The 7,346-nt window shown below is 42.1% G+C and overlaps 1 pseudogene; it reads right to left on the bottom strand.

The window, feature by feature from the left end:
• Positions 1-4,527: 4,527 nt before the first annotated feature.
• On the bottom strand, positions 4,528-7,133 carry LOC117709112 (pyruvate kinase PKM-like; annotated as a pseudogene).
• Between the last annotated feature and the right edge of the window lie 213 nt (positions 7,134-7,346).

The raw sequence follows: 7,346 nt of genomic DNA on the forward strand, positions 1-7,346 counted from the left end.
TCCCCAGGTGAGGCAGTCTCTGGATGACCTTTCCTATAGTTTCTGCTCCACACGTTGTCTTAATATTTCCTCCTGTGAGTATTTTGTTCCCCATTCAAAGAAGGACTGAAGAACCATATATTCAGTGTTTGTTTCCTTCACTCACCATTTTGAGTGATTTATTCTTACTGATGTGTATAGCTTAACTTAATTCATTTCTGACAACCCACAGCATGAATCTAAAAATTTCATCATGTAAACTTTTTAGGTTATATTATGTAGCTTTCATTGTATGGGTTTGTTATAGTTCTTTTTTTGTCATTGCTGAGTATTTGAACTGTTTATGGCTTGACATGTATTTTTTTTTTTTACAAGAATATGATATCTATGCACATTTCTACATTTATCTCTGAAGTATGCAAGTAAGGATCTTCTGGAGTCTAGAGTTTTCTTAGCCAGGATGTAATTTCTGGATGGCACATATGTATTCCACTCTACCACATGATACCACACTGGCTTCTAGGCTCTTTTAAACCTGTTCTCACTTGAGCAAGCACTGCCTTTCTGTTCCCATTGTTTTGTGTACTTGCCAATAAATTTGTATTAAGTGATATCCAAGTGAGACTTATCTAATGAGAAGTAAATATACACACATATACACATGCATATATGAAATGAATTAAAATAGCTGTATTTCCCAAAAAAAGAACTGAAACCTCTGCTATTTTGCTGAGCTGTGGCACCAAGATGGATCTATTAACCTTCTTGGCATAGATTAAATGGAAGAAAAATGGGCTCAGATACATTTCACAGTAAGACAATAAAATCTTCCTTCTGTTTGCAGTTACATCCACAAATTATAGCTAGTGATGTGGAGAGAACTCAGGCTTCATATATTGAAAAGTTATCTAAGTAAGCATAATGGTAACATTAATAAAAGCACATCCAGCTGGTTGTTTGAGTATTCATCTACTGAGAGGGTGAAATATTGGTAAACAGTTATTTATGAACTTGGGAGATAAATTAAAGGTTTTGACTTTATAACACTATATGTGTATATTTGTGTATCTCTATGTAAGTATAGATATCTGTGTTTTGTTTAATGATGAGAAAAACAACATAAGTCTTTTATTATTCAAAATATATGAGGTTTATTTCTTTTCTATATCTGGACCAAGAGAATTGACAGATGAGTAATTTATAAATTGCCTACTTGACTTTTAGAGTCATTTCAATGTTCATCCTTATTGTTTAGTTTAAATAGTTCAGCTTTGAGATAAAGGGCATAGTAAATAGTTATCCTATAAGTTTACACTGTCTTCTAGTTAACTTGTTAAAGTTTTGGAAATATCTTGTTACATAAGAATTATCAGCAGCATTTAAGTCTATTCCTTAAATAAAAGCTTTATTGTTTTACATTGAAACATTAGTTACAATGGAGCAAGATTCTAAAATTTGGTTAGGATTAATGACTTTAAGTTAAAAAAAAACCCATGAGTTTAATAAAAGACAAAAATCATTGTGATTATGTTAATCCTTAAGCCACATTATGCTCTCTCTATATATACATACAGTTAAATTTGTGTCATTTTAAGAGTTGGACTTGTTGCAAATACTGGATTCTATTTATTTTCATATAAGAGAGTTTCTTCACGTGTGGACTAGACTATGGCACGAAGCAGAAATGATTGATTTCACTCAGATAGGTGGAAACAGCTGAAATAAAACACCATCATTGTTTTTAAGGATACTCTGGGGCAGGTGACAGAGGTCCTGAGGGGTTTATAGAAACCCAAACACAGCCGGTGCTTTGCAAAGAAATTATTTTATAGTTTCCTGAAACTACTATTACTAACCACCATGATCTGCCTAGCCTTTAGCAATAGATTAAGACAGTTCTGAAGTCTGGAAGTCCAAAGTTGAGGTGTCCTGGACTTTCGGTTTCATTGATTTGGTTCCATCTCCATGCTCACACTGGCTCCCTTCTGACTGTCTGTCCTTCCAGTCTGTAGCTTTTCTGTTTGATCAGTGTGGAGGAGTTGGAGTTTATGAGTGTCTCACATAGGTGGCGGAAGCCCTCTGACTGTGTTTCCCATCTCCACTACCCACGCTCACCCATTCTGCACCTGCTTCTCTGTCTAATGATCCCCCTTCAGCTCACCCCCCCCTCCTTTCACATACTAGAGAAAATATACACTATAGGGCTTAAAAATGAGGATGTTCCATCCTTTTCTGAAAATTACATAATTTTTCTTCTATATTAAAAATTGAACTAGCATACACAGTCTTAGGTTACATTATAGATTTTCAAACAAGTGTTGCTTTTGTTTATTTTTCTCCTCCCCTCTCCCCACCTCTCAGCCCCCCTGTCTCAGTCTCCTTTAAGTTTCCATGCCACATGGATCCTCTTGTGCTCCTGTCTTCCTCTGCATGTCTTTCCGGCTCTTGGGTTTCCTTTGTGATTTCAAACCCCACATTCTTGCTTTCATGCACACATATTGGGTATATGCTCAGGAATGCTATAACTGAGTCATAAGGCCGTTCTATCTTTATTTTTTGGGAGACCTCCATACTGATGGTCTTTTGTCTATACTACTTTACACCCCTGTCATGGTGAATGAAGGCTCCTCCTTTCCTATGTTCTCACCAACATTTATTGTTTATTTTCTTATTTTTTAATCAAAAATATTTTCTCATATAATATATTCTCATCATGGTTTCCTCTCCCTCATCTTCTCCCAGATCTCCCCTGCACCTCTTCATCCAGCCAACTGAATATCTTCTTTATTTCACTCTGTGGATAATAGTCAGAAAGAGAGAAAAACTGCAATGGATCAAAACAAACCAAACAGAAAAAATAAAGAAAAACATGAGAAACACTCTCCAGACACACACACACACACACACACACACACACACACACACACACACACACATCCTCTAAAACTTACCACTGAGTTCATTTTGTGTTGGCCCTCTACTTCTGGGCATGGTGCCTGTCCTTGAGTGTGCTTTGTATATCCAGTGAAATTCCATTGGAAAAAAAAAACCCTAATTTTTCCTTTGCAAGTGGTTGTATATATTCTTGGTGACAGCTATTCTGACTGGGGTGAATCTCAAAGTGTGTCTGTTTTAATGTATTAATAATAAACTCAGAGTCACCAATAATGCATCAGTGTCACATTAAGGAAAGACATTCAAAGCACTTCTCCTTGGTGTCATTTAACCTAAAGGGAGCTCAAATTTGGCTTCTCTACTTTGCTCTTCCTATATCTGCTTTCATCCTTGTCTGTCTTTTGTAAGAGTCTTAATCTGTGTCTGACTGAAGGGTGCCTTGTGAATACACTCCAGTCCCTGCCCCTGTGTCTGTGTCTTCTGAGTGTGTCCGCCCCTAACAAAGGGCTCTGTCTTCTCTTTTATTGAAAAGTCACAGAAGATATCACATAGGGAAGGAAAGAGGGATAACTGACAGAAATCTTTAACATAGGTTTAGAAAGAATTAAGTTACTGACTGCAGGTGACTCCAGCTGACTCAGATAACTAACATTATTGTTTATCAGACAGTATCTATAGATTGGGTTCAATATTTGTGGTGGATATTCATTTTATAGCATTGCTTTCAACCTGTGTTTTCTGTTTTCAGCAAATGATTTTCATTGCACATATAACACACATAATTTTGGGTCAGAGGCACAAAGAGGACGTTTAAGATTGCATCATCTTAGTTTGTAAATGTTGATTACAAGGAAATCCTAGGCAACTAAGGTTGTTACATTGTTCTCTTAAAGACAGGTTAAACAAACAAGTTGACTATATAGTAGCATAGTAATCTTAAGTATTATGTGACCTCAGGATGTACTATCAACTCTGACTGTGAGGTCCAGAGAAAGTTGTAGTCTGATAGAATGTAACAGATATTTTTTTTAAATCACATTACATCACTACATCAAAGTAGTTTTAATTTACATTTCTTAGATGCATAGGGATGTTAAATACTTTAGAAAAATATCCACTGGCCATTTGTGGTGGGGTTTTTTTTCAGCTGTTGTTTATTGATATTCAGGTGGGCACTATAGTAACAGGCCTGGAGATTATGCAGAATACAAGATGGAGAGTGGAGTGTCTGCAGTGACAGCAGTGGAGTGCACGAGGAGGAGTGGGGAGGCCAAAGCTGTTGGGAAAGCAAGTCAGGGCCAGGGCCAAAAATCAGCTACACTGGGCCCCTGGGCCCCACGCCCTCAGCCCCTACTCTTGCCCTCTCCTGACACCAGGCTAGGGCTGGGAATTCTCTGGACAACTTTCTACAAGAGCAAAGTACACAGAGAGGCTGCTGCCCTTCTGTGATAAAGTCAGTTTCCAACCCTGCATTCCTCCTTCACTCCTGGCTGAAGTAGGGTCATGGAAAATAGCTGGGCTCTATTGCATGTTTCAGAGGCATTAATTTTCCCTGGTGTCACTGCCCACCAGCGCCACACTATGGCCCAAAGAGAGCACTACAAGCGTTGCTGGCCTATTGGGTAGGATTAGGGAAGGGAAGGGACAGGGGCTAGAAGAGGGCCTCCAGAGGGCCATCAAGGGACAGGCACTACACACATGGTGTTGGTGAAGCCAGAGCCAGGGCTCCACCCGGTCAGCACAATGACCACATCTCCCTTCTTGAAGAAGCCTTGGGTCTTGCCAACATCCATGGCCAAGTTTTCATGAAGGTCAACATCCTCAGCCCAGGCATTTACTAGCGCATCCTTACACAGCACAGGGAAGATACCACAGTACAGACAGGCCTGGCAAGCAGTCTGGGGATTGCGTATCACAGCAATGATAGGTAGGAGCCGGAGGGCGGTACCTGGTCACTTGGTGAGCACTCCCGCCAGACTTGGTGAGCACGATAATGGCCCCACTGCAGCACTTGAAGGAGGCCTCCGTAGCGCCCACGGCAGCAGCTTTTGTGGGGTCGCTGGTAATGGGCACCAGGCGGCGGAGTTGGGCAATCAGGAGCTGCATACGAACAGCCTCCAGAGGGTAGTCCCCCTTGGCTGTTTCTCCGGACAGCTTGATGCAGTCTGCTCTATCTAGGACAGCATTAGCCACATCACTGCCTTCAGCACTGTTGGGGCGTGGTTTTTGATCATGCTCTTCACCATTTGTGTGGCACAGATGACAGGCTTCCCGGCTCGGTTGCATCGCCCGACCATCATCTTCTGAGCCAGGAAGACCTTCTCTGCAGGAATCTCAATGCCCAGGTCACCACGCGCCACCATGATCCCATCGCTGGCCCCCAGAATCTCACCAAACCTGTGGACACCTTCATGGTTCTCGATCTTGCTGATAATCTTGATGTTCTTCCCCTTCTCTCCCAGAACCTTTCTAACTTCATGCACATCGGGTGCTTTGGATGAGCAAACACCATGCCCACATCCTGTTCTGACACGGCGGGGAGGTCCACAGCAGCGCAGGGCAGGTTCATGCTCTTCTTGCTGCCCAAGGAGCCACCATTCTCCACCTCTGTCACCAGGAAGTCAGCACCTTTCTCTTCACCTGCAGCAAAATGAGCCTGTCGTCCACGTAGATCTTGCTGCCCACCTCCACCACCTTGCATATGTTCTTATAGTCCAACCACAGGATGTTCTTGTCACACTTCTCCACGTAGGCGTTGTCCAGGGTGATCTTCATAGGGGCTCCCTTCTTCAGCTCCACCTCGGCAATGCCACTGCCCTTAATGAATCCAGTTCAGATCTCAGGTCCAGAGCCACTGCAACGGGACAGTAATGGGATCAGATGCAAAGCTTTCTGTGGCTGCACACACATTCTTGATGGTCTCTGCATGGTACTCATTTGTTCCATGAGAAAAATTCAGCCGAGCCACATTCATTCTATACGTAGTCATCTCCTTCAGCATCTCCACAGATTGGGAAGCAGGGCCAATGGTACAAGTGATGCCAGTCTTGCGGGCCTTAATGGGCATGGAGTCAATGTCCAGGCGGCACATGTGTTCCAGGAAGGTGTCAACCATGGCTGTGAGGATGTGGAGAAAGAGGAACACTCCTCCATTGTTGGTTTGGATTGCAAGCTGACAAAATCACCCTGGAAATTAGTCTGGCAGTTCCTCAGAAAATTGTACATAGCATTACCTGAAGACACAGCTATACCACTCCTGGGCACATACCCAGAAGATGCTTGCATATAACAAGGAAACATGCCTGAATATGTTCATAGCAGCCTTGTTTATAATAGCCAGAATCTAGAAAGAATCCAGATACCTTCAACAGAGGAATGGATACAGAAAATGTGGTACATTTACACAATGGAGTATTACTTAGCTATTAAAAACAATGAATTTATGAAATTCTTAGGCAAATGAATGGAACTAGAAAATATCATCCTGAGTGAGGTAACCCAATCACAAAAGAATACACATGGTATGTACTCACTGATTACTGAATATTAGCCCAAAACCTCATAATACCCAAGATACGACTCACAAGACCACATGAAGCTCATGAATAAGGAAGACCAAAGTGTGGGTGCTTTGGTCCTTCTTAGAAGGAGTAACAAAATACTCAAGGGAGCAAATATAGAGACAAAGTATGGGACAGAAACTGAAGGAGGCACCATCCAGAGACTGTTCTACCTGGGTATTCATCCCATGTGCAGTCACCAAAGGCAGACACTGATGTGGATGCCAGGAAGTACATGCTGACAAGAGCCTGTACAGCTGTCTCCTTAGAGGTCTGCCAGAGCCTAAGATATACAGAGGCAGTTTCTCACAGCTAACCATAGAACTGATCATGGGGTTCCCAATGGAGAAGTTAGAGAGAAGATTGAAGGAGCTGAAGGGGTTTGCAGCCCCATGGGGAGAGCAAAAATACCAACCAATCAGAGCTTCCAGGGCCTAAACAACCAGCCTGGGAGCACGTAGGAAGAGACCTATGGCTCCAGCTGTATATGTAGGGGAGAATGGCCTTGTAGGGCATAGGTGGGAGAGGGAGTCCATGGTCCCATGAAGGCTGGATGCCCATGGGGGAATTCGAGGGTGGGGAAAAGGGAGTGTGTGGGTAGGTGGGGGCACATCCTCATAGAAGGGGATAACATCTGAGCTTCTGGGTATGAATGAAGGCAGCCCCTGTTTTGCTGTGTGGCTTCTACATGGTTCCTGAAGTCCTTGGGAGTACTTCAGATCCTGCTGTGATACCTAAAGCAGATGGAGTCAGGACACATCACTGCTGTTGTGGTAGGTTTTTTTTTTTTTTTTTTTTTTTTTATTATTGTCTTGTTATTTCTTTTCCTTCCTTTGCTTTTCTTCCTTCCTTAACTTTTTTTTTTTTGATAATTCTCGGTTCTTTATTAATCTATCTGCCAACAATGATTTT

The sequence above is a fragment of the Arvicanthis niloticus genome, chromosome 5, assembly GCF_011762505.2.
Source record: "Arvicanthis niloticus isolate mArvNil1 chromosome 5, mArvNil1.pat.X, whole genome shotgun sequence".
NCBI classification, from domain to species: Eukaryota; Metazoa; Chordata; class Mammalia; order Rodentia; family Muridae; genus Arvicanthis; species Arvicanthis niloticus.